This window comes from Gossypium arboreum, chromosome 6 (assembly GCF_025698485.1).
Source record: "Gossypium arboreum isolate Shixiya-1 chromosome 6, ASM2569848v2, whole genome shotgun sequence".
NCBI classification, from domain to species: Eukaryota; Viridiplantae; Streptophyta; class Magnoliopsida; order Malvales; family Malvaceae; genus Gossypium; species Gossypium arboreum.
The window spans coordinates 75,952,284-75,963,478 of record NC_069075.1 but is presented as its reverse complement, the minus strand read 5'-3'; positions in this window follow the sequence as shown (position 1 = coordinate 75,963,478).

Below are 11,195 nucleotides of genomic sequence, written 5' to 3'. Positions count from 1 at the left end.
TCTGCGCGAGATGAGGCTCGAACTCCAGACCTCATCCGCCCATGCGCCACACCTGAGCTGCCGCCCACTGCACCACGCTTCTCCTTTAGTAATATATGGTTACAATTAATTATAAACCTTACTGCTGAAGCTCCTACATTACTTGCGAAATAAAAGGAAATTTTTGCCTGCTGTACATCTCAAACCTACGACCTCTTTAACACACACATACGTTGCTTGTCATCTGCGCCACAGCTCTCCTTGTGTCAAACTTCATTCAGAACTTCCTTTAAGGCCTATTCCAACCGCAACTCAGATACTAAAAAAAAAACCAATTTAGGCGCCGTGCCTTGAACCAGTGCACTTCCCATGCCTTCCTAGCGTGCTTTGCCACTGGGCGGATACTTGCTTCGACATGAATTAGCTTTGAACAATTAATAAGGCTTACTGCGACGATTCTTGGTTTTTCTAAAATAAAACCCATAGTTGCACTGCAGGAATCGAACCCTGCTCCTTTCCTCTCGCTAACACGCTTAACCACTAGGCCCGACTCCTCCTTACTTCCCATTTTAGCCCAACTTATTAATAAACCTTAATGCCCAGATCCCTAAAGGAGCAAAAATAATTATTTTTGCTAGAGTCTTGGATCAATTTTTCCCATACTTTAAATACTTCTAAATTTATTTAAAAACTAAAATGATAATAATAATAACCATAATAATGAAAATTTCAAATACGATATTATATATTTTTCCTAATAATAATTATAATTTCCATAAATCAATAAAAATAGATACATAAAATTTTCTAATAATAATTTAATTTAAACACTAAATTAACAACAATAATTTTATAAATATATTTGTATCTAATAATTATAATGATAATAATTTTCATAAAAATATTAGTAATAACATAAATATTTTATCAATATATATATATTTTTAAACACTAGTAATATTTAAAACTTCTCAATATTCAGGTTTTCTTCTATCCGAATCCCAGACTCAAAGTCCAACTCTTCTAGACGCAATTTTTGGGGCGTTACATGCCGAATTACAAATTATAATAAAATCAAAACATAACTCTTACCATGATATAAACATATTAGAACATTTTTTTATCCAATTCAGATACAACAAAATAACCTTAGATATCAAATCTCTTACAACACATTGACTAAATTCAACAACCAAATACACTTATATTTTTATCCATGCATATTATAACCAAACCAGCCACACAAACTCAACCTAAAAACATTAACCTTTCCCAAAACATATATTACCTATATCACACTTAATTTATAACCATCTAAATCATTTAAAACATCCAACACCAAACTTTTCTTTAACTAAACACATTTTCGGAAATGACAATGGCAATTTAACAACCTTAAATCCAACTTATAATTTTTTTGCATATCACAATCAAAGCATCCACTCCATTCCATCATTTTAAAACACAAACAATACTCAAATATCACCTAAGTTCACATTCGCCAATTCACCAATACACAAGCTGATTTTTCATAACATCCAAACTACCTATATGAACACTAAACTATCTCAAACATCACCCATTTGCAATTATTCATTAAAACATAAAGACAACAATCATCCCCTTCAAAAATATTCCATAGCCGAACACTCAAATCACTACACAATTCAAAAACTTTGACATGGGCTAAGTAAGGGACTTAGTAACTAGCTTAATATATGCTATAATTTCAAAAACTAACATGAATTTCATACCTTAATCCAAGCTCAAAGTGACCGAATGCTATCTCCCCTTTTCTTCTTTAAGGTTCGGCTAAGTTAAGGAAGAAGATGAAATATACATTTTGTTTTTCTTTTGTTTTTTCTATTATCATTTCTTATTTAATTAATTTTTATTTCATAAATTAAACCATTACCATTATAATAGTAATATATAATACATATTTTGCTTATCATCATTATCATGGCCGGCCAGTTCAACTAAAGTGGGAAATTTCACATGCAAATCCACTTATTTACACCATAAATTATTTGGCCATTACAAAAATAACCTATCATATTTTCAAAAATTTTCACATAAGTCCTATTTAATAATTTCACTCACAAATGACAATATTAAAGCATGAAATTTTCACACATGCACTTTCACATATAATAAGCACAGAATATAACATCTAATTATTTTTATGACTCGATTTTGTGGTCCCGAAACCACTTTTCGACTGGGGTCAAATTAGGGTTGTCACATCATCACAATTCAAATATCATATAAGCAATTTATAATTCAATTCAAACACATTTATTTGTATATAGACTTACCTCGTACGGATTCAAACGAACGGAATCGACTACTCGACAACTTTCAACTTTCCTCGATCTAATTCTGTTTTCTTTGGTTCTTGATCTATATAAATTCAAATTTGACTTATTCAATCTCACATTCATTCAAATCAATCCATAAACACATATTTAGGGCATTTTACAAATTATCCCTCTCATTTTCACATTTTAACACTTTAGTCCCTAATTCACAAAATCACAAAATACAAAAAATTTCCTTTTTCACATACTTGGCTAAATATTCATAGTGTTCATATAAGCCCACATATTTCATTTATTTCACATTTTAATCCCTTAAAATCTCATTTTTACAATTTAGCCCAAATTACTCAAATTCATCAAAAATTCAAAGACAAAACATATTAACCCAAAATGAAACTTCTATATACTATCATCAAACTTCATAAAACTCATAATTTCATTAATGACATAACTCAAAATCATCAAAAAAATCAAAAATTGACTTGATAGAACACTAAGCAACAATCACAAAAACATAGAAATCATTAAAAATCGAACAAAACACATACCTTAATCAAGGCAAACCATAGCCGAGCCCTAGCAAGCTTTTATCTTTTCTTTTTCCTTTGATTTTTGGCAAAACAAGATGATAATGGCCTTATTTTATGTTTTTTTTTATTTAATTAACATTAATACATCAATTACCATTTTACCCTTGGCTTAATAACTTATAAAACATTAATATTAAGTCCATAAATGTCCACTTACCATGTAAATGGCATATTAACAACATAAGGACCTCTCTTTTAAATAGACATAGCAAATAGAAACTTTTAACATATGGAACCTCACTTTTGCATTTTACGCGATTAGGTCCTTTTTGCAAATTAAGCACACAAATGATAAAATTTTCATACAAAACTTTCACACATGCTTAAGCACATACTGCAAACATGAAAAATAATATTAAAATATTTTTCTAACTCAAATTTGTGGTCCCAAAACTAGTATTACGACTAGGGTCTAAACCGGGTTGTTATATCCAAAGCTAAATTAGCCAATATTCATGGCTCAAAGCCAAATCAATGTTCCCTAATGACATGTCACTAGTATCCTAAACTATTCCTAAGGTTCAACCAGGATTTCAAATGTCGAATCATCTTCAAATCACTATCGATCATATCCATAATCTCATATTCACAATTCATACCAGATTAAAGCATATGAAATACATTTGTATCAAAACTTATAATATACAAACTTACCTCGGATGTGAAAATGATGAAATAGGTCGATTAGTCAATAACTTTAGTTTTCCTCGATCTAGATCTAAATTTTGCTTTTCTTGATCTAAATATATTCAAAATTAACTTATCTAATAATCTCTCTATTAAATTTAATCCAAAACACACATTTAAAGACATTTATACTTTTACCCCTAAAATTTCACACCTTTTACAATTTAATCCTTATTTCACAAAATCATAAATTCATGAGTTTCAAGACTAACCATGCTAGCTGAATTTCTCTAGTACTCATATCAGCCCATATTTCTCATTTATTTCACATTTTAACCCCTAAATTTACACATTTCACAATTTAGCCCCTAATTTGCATTTTCATTAAAAATCACTTTGTAACACCCCGAACCCCAGACCGTCGCCGGAGTCGAACACGAGGTGTTAACAGACTTCAAACCACTTATTGAGAATTTCCCAGACAAGCTACCAATCTGTGTACTAGTCGCTTCAAAAATCATAACTTGAGTTTTACAACTCGAAAATCAGTTTCGTAATTTTTCCCTGAAACTAGACTCATATTTCCATCTACAGATTTTTTTCTAGAATTTTTGGTCGAGCCAATTAGTACAGTTTATTAGTTAAAGTCTCTCATGTTACAGAGGTCGACTACACTGACCTTCGTGCGTTACAACTCGAATAACTCCCTGTGCAGGGCTTCAATACTGATGCCGTTTGTTTCTATAGAAACTAGACTCAAAGAGGAATTTATACATATATTGTATGACTCCTAATTATCTCTGGTTAACTTATAATGAATTTTCAAAGTTGGAACAGGGAATCCAGAAACCGTTCTGGCCCTGTTTCACGAAAACCCAAATATCTTTTAACATACAACTCATATGACCGTTTCGTTTCTTCCATATGAAAATGGATTCATCAAGGTTCATTTACATAATTTATTCACTATTTAATTCCATTCCTACTATTTTTAGTGATTTTTCACATCCACGTCACTGTTGCTGCCAGCATCTATTTCTAGGGTAGACTTTCTCTAACACATAGTTTCTATGATTCAACTACCCCTTTTACATATATAGTCCAAAATATAATCATGATGACCCATTCTAATGGCTGGTCATTGCCAAACATTTCCGTGCTTCTTAATGTGCATATACATACCAAATGATTATAACATTATGCTCAAAACATTTATAAGCCATTTTCGCATGGCTATTCAAAATTTTACATACCAAGTTCAAACAAAACATAATAGCCTATACATGCGAAATGTACTCCAAGACCAACTACGAAGAAAATACCAAAAGTTGTTAGCGGCGTGATGAGTTCGATGACGGTCTCGAATACAAAAAGTCGAGTCCAAGAAACCTAAAATAGGTGACAAGCAAACACCGAATGAGTATATAACTCAATGAAGTCATAAGCAATGCACTAACAACCATTAATAACATTATCGCAAGAGGAAACAAAATGGAGCGAGGCTAATTACTCCATTCAAACTGAACTATACCATAGTTCCTTAGACCTTTCGATTCAATCATACATCTACATGACCTTTCACTCATTCCGCGATAATTCTTATGTACGTGACTTCAATTTACATTGTCACATAGGTTCAAACTTACCAAACTCGACCCCAAATATAAACATAGCGCCTATTAGCCATGAACTCAAGGTACTTACCCGATCCGCTGTCCGTGATCAACTCAATAGTGTCGCACACTCAGTGTCAATAGTGATTCAAAAGCAAAAAGTGTGTCCGTACACTTAGTGCTATATAATCAACTCGCACACTTAGTGCTACATGATCAAACTCGCACACTTAGTGCTACATGATCAAACTCGCACACTTAGTGCTGTACAAGTTTTAAACCCGCACACTTAGTGCCATTCTCATGATCACAAATGTTTATACCCGCACACTTAGTGCCGAAATCAACAACTCAATACATCTCACCTCTTTTCCTTCCATTCAATACTTCCATCACCACATACACACATGTATATAAATTCATCATTCCTTTCGGCATAATTACATAGACATTATGTCTATTCAAATCAATACAAAATATATGCTTAGTGACTTACCTTGTGTTGGGTAAAACAGTCCAAGTCGGCTACTCGATGACCTTCGTCTTTCCCTTGCTTGATTCTCCTTCTTTAACTCCTTGAGCTTAATCAATAAATCAACTAGTTTAACCATCTTGCTAAACATTCATAATTCAATTACACATGCATATGTATGTTTGTATATTCGGCAACCATCCTCACTTATTACCCATTTAGTCAATTATCTAAGCCAAGGTAAGGCTTCAATACGGTTGCCTCTAACCGAATACATGCACACCAATCTACTTCATTTGGCCGAATATGCATGTCTATGTTGAGGCCAATTTTATACTTAATACCACACAAAAAAAAACAGCATACATTTTACTAACTAACACATTACATATTGTAGCTCAATACACATCTCTCATTTACTACATAACCGAAACATCATCACAAGCAAATATACACCTTGAAATAGTATATATGTCATACCAATTCATCATGTGCAAACACGTATTCATGTAGGTGCAAGGGCCGAATCTCAAGTTGTTATATCCAAATATAAACACATATCCAAAGCTCAAATCTTACCTACCATGCAACATGCATGAATCATACTTATGGATATACCATGACCGAATACATCACAACACCATAATTTTGGTCATGATTAAGCAAAGAACTTAATGTCTTACTCAAAAATACTAAAAAAAGTCCAAGAGCCATCAATCCCCATCACATATACCATTAACAAGCTTCATATTTAACATGCAATGGCATTAACACAAAATCCACCTTGGCCAAATGCCATCCCCATGATATAACAAAGATTTGAACCATGGGCTAATAAGAACATCAAGCTAGTAACTAAAAACATGCATGAATCTCATGGCACAACCTCAAACATACCTTAATCTTGATGCAAGTATAGCCAAACCCCTTCCTAATCCTCTTCCAAACCAGACATGAAGCAAAAATTCCCTCTTCTTCCTTAGGATTTTCGGTCAAGAGAGAATGAAAGGATGATCATTTTTTTTTTCTTTTCTTTTCTTCAATACACGTCAATAGGGGGGGTTCACTCACACACATTTTTTTTTCATTCTTTATTACCCATGCTTATTTGTTTATTTCTTTTCTCCCTAATGCACCAACAAAACATGTCTATGACATGTTTTGCCCATCCTCATTGTCATGGCCGCCACCTCTTATAAAAAGAGGGATATTTGACGTGCAAGGCCATTGTTTTGCATGCATGCTTTAATTAGTCATTACACATTCCCCATCATACTTCCAAAGTTTTCTACTAGGTCCTTTCTAGTGAAATTCACATTTATAGCTCTAAATCAAAACATCAAAATGTCACACATGAGTTAACACATATTATAGGCAATAAAATAAATATTAAATTATTTTTATGCCTCGGTTTTGTGGTCCTGAAACCACATTCCGACTAGGGTCGTTTTAAGGTCGTCACAACTCTCCCCACTTAAGAAATTTTCGTCCCGAAAATCTTACCGTAAATAGATTTGGGTATCGCTCTTTCATAGAGTTCTCGGGTTCCCAAGTAGCTTCTTCTATCCGTGTTTGAGCCATAACACCTTCACCAATGAACCCTTTTGTTTCGCAACTCCTTCACTTCACGAGCTAGGATACGAATCGGTTCTTCTTCATAACTCATATCGGCTTGAATTTCAACCTCCGATGGACTAATTACGTCGCGACGATCAGATCTATAGCGTCGAAGCATCGAAACATGAAAGACGTCGTGAATCTTTTCAAGTTCGGGGAAAAATCGACGATCATAATCTGGACCGACTCGTTCGGATATCTCATATGGCCCGATGAACCTCGGACTCAATTTGACCTTGCGCCCAAATCTGAGTATCTTTTTCCAAGGCGAAACTTTAAGAAACACTTTATCTCCCACCTTATACTCAATGTCTTTTCGTTTCAGATCCGCGTACGACTTACGATGATCGGAGGCTATCTTGATTTTCACGGATTACTCTTACTTTCTGCTCAAAGATCTTTAATCAAATCCACTCGAAAATTTTGCTCTCACCGAGCTCGGTCCAAAACAATGGTGTACGGCATTTACGCCTCGCACAAAGGCTCGTAAGGCGCCATCTTAATACTTGATTGAAAACTATTGTTGTGCGAATTCAATCAAAGGTAAATATCGTTCCCATAAACCACTTGAACTCGAGGATGCAACATCTCAACATATCCTCAAGTATCCGAATTATTCGCTCGGATTGACCATCGGTTTGGGGTGAAAGGCGGTCTGAAATGCAACTTGGTACCCAAAGCTTCTTGCAATTTCTTCCAAAATCGCGAGGTGAACCTCGGATCTCTATCCGACACAATGTAAATCAAGACCGTGTAATCTCACAACTGAGAAACGTACAATTCAGCTAGTTTATCCAATGAAAAATCCGTGCGCACAGGATAAAGTGAGCCGACTTAGTCGGTCTATCAACAACAACCCAAATCGCATCCTTCTTACTAGTCGACAATGGCGCCCGCACACAAAGTCCATTGTGACTCGATCCCATTTCCACTCGGGTATCATGATCGGTTGAAGTAACCTCAAGGCACTTGATGTTCCGCTTTCACTTGTTGACATATTAAACATCTCAAACAAAGTCGGAGATGTCTCGTTTCATACCATGCCACCAAAATCGACATTTCAAATCGTTGTACATCTTCGTACTCCCCGGGTGAATTGACATTCGGCTACAATGAACTTCGTTCAGAATCATCGAAATGAGTTCTGAATTTCTTGGAACACACAAACGATTTCTGAACCTCAAACAATCGTCTTCATCAATTTGAAACTCCGATTCCTTGTTCGGAACACACTTAGCCCGTTTTGCAACCAACTCATCGTCAACTTTCTGAGCTTCACGAATTTGATGAGTCAATAATGGTTTGGCCTTTAATTCAGCTATTAACACATTGTCGGGTAGGATAGACAAGTGTACATTCATTGCTCGTAAAGCAAACAGTGATTTCCGGCTTAAGGCGTCCGCAACCACATTAGCCTTTCCCGGGTGATAATCAATGACCAGCTCATAATCTTTCAACAACTCAAGCCAACGTCTTTGTCTCAGATTTAAGTCTCTTTGAGTCATCAAATATTTGAGACTTTTGTGATCCGAAAATACATGGCACTTCTCACCAAATAAGTAATGTCGCCATATTTTCAAGGCGAATACGATGGCGACTAATTCGAGATCATGGGTCGATAATTTTTCTCATGTGGCTTTAATTGTCTCGACGATAGGCCACAACTCGACCTTCTTGCATCAATACGCAACCTAACCCAAGTAGGGAGGCATCACTATAGATGACAAACTCTTTGCCGATTCGGTCAGTACTATCTGGAGCTTCCGTCAAATGAGTTTTCAATTGGTCGAAACTTTTCGACACTTTTCCGTCCATTCAAACTTGACATCTTTCAAGCGCTTTCATCATGGGTGTGGCTATCATCGAGAATCCTTTCAAAAACCGTCGGTAGTAACCGCAAGTCCCAAAAGCTCGAACCTCAAGAATATTTCTTGGAGGCTTCCAGTTAAGTATGGCTGAAATTTTGCTCGGTCGACTCGAATACCCGATGCAGATACCACATGACCCAAGAAGCTAACCTCTCTAACCGAACTCACACTTCTTGAACTTAGCATATAACCGCTTATCCGTAAAATTTGCAACACTAATCTCAGGTGCTCCACATGTTCGGTCTCATCTCTTGAATAGACTAAGATGTCGTCAATGAACACAACTACGAACTGATCCAAATACAGTCTGAAAATCCGATTCATCCAATCCATAAATACCGCAGGGGCATTAGTGAGCCCAAACGGCATCACTAAGAACTCGTAGTGACAATATCTTGTTCTGAAGGCAGTTTTGGGTATGTCCGAATCCCGAATTCGCAACTGATAATAGCCCGATCTCAAATCTATTTTTGAGAACACCGAGGCTCCTTCAGTTGATCGAACAAATCATCGATCGTGATAACGGATATTTGTTCATTATTGTCACTTTATTAAGTCGACGATAGTCGATGCACAACCTCATGGTTCCGTCCTTCTTTTCACAAAACACCGGTGCACCCAAGGTGAAAAACTTGGTCGAGCGAAACCTCTATCCGTCAACTCTTGCAACCGAAGCTTTCAACTCTTTCAACTCGGTTGGTGCCATACGATCACGGAGCTATCGAAATTGGCGTAGTCCTGTGTACAAGCTCAATACCAAACTCTACTTCCCGAACAGTGGTAAACCCGATAATTCTTCAGAAAAACATCCGGTATTCACAAACCACCAAAGACCGATTCGGGTTTCTTTTCCAATTCCTTATCATCAAGTACATACGCAAGGTATGCTTCGCACCCTTTCTTACATGTTTCGGGCCAACATTGTTGATATTACAATGGCAACCCTTTAAGTCCGTAGACTCAACTCGGATTATCTCGTTATTCGCACCTCAAATCAATAGTCTTGCTTTTGCAATTCACACCGCATCATGCATGGTCAACCAATCCAAACCAAGAATAACATCAAATTCATCAAGCGGCAAAAGCATCGGTCCGCCGGAAGCGGGACCCTCGGATTACTAGGTGACATTTCTTGCACACTTTGTCGACAAGCACGAACGACCCAAGGGATTTGACACCAATTCGAACTCGAGAGACTCAATAGGTAAAGTCTTCTTGGATGCTAAGGTTTCGCATATATAAGAATGAGTAGAACCGGGGTCAATCAAAGCAATCACATTAGTATCAAAGAGAGTGAAAGTATCGGTGATAACATCGGGGAGGATGCTTCCTCTCATGCACGGATGGCATATGCCCTAGCAGAGTACGGTCTCGGATCGAACAGCCAGTGTCAAGTGGCCCTCTCTCGACTACCACCCTACCTCCTGAAATTCTTGGTGGTCTACCTCTAGTCATCATTCCACTAGGTCTTGCACCTTGCATCCTATTCTTCTCATCAAGCTCCGTGCAATCTCTAATGAAGTGGTCCTTGAACCGCATCCGTAACAAGCCCTATTGGTAGACTTACCCCAACATTCACCTATGTGTCTTCTCCCACATTGGGGCATTCAGTTTCTCTTGACGGTTATTGCCCACACTAGCTACCAAAGTAGCTCGAGTCCGTCAATGGTCGTGCTCTAATGGAAATTCCCATGATCGTCCTTGATTTATTGGTGTCCTCCCCGAACTTCTTTACAGCCGAGAACGGAGCTTTACCCGTCGATCTTTTGCGATAGTCTCTAGCTTCAAATTCAGCCTTCTTCTTCTCCTTTCCAAGTTCCTCGCCTTGCGTGCTCGTTCAACTAGTGTTACGAATTCTTTTATCTCCAAAATACCCACTAGTAGCTTTAGATCTTCATTCAATCCTTCTTCAAACCTCTTGCACATAGCAACCTCATCAGCCACACACTCCAGAGCATACCGATGAGTCTTACGAACTCATGTTCGTATTCAAATCTTGTCATACTGGCCTTGCTTGAGTTCCAAGAATTCCTTACGCTTTTGATCGATAAACTGTTGACTAATATATTTCTTTCGAAACTCCGTTTGAAAGAAATCCCAAGTAACTC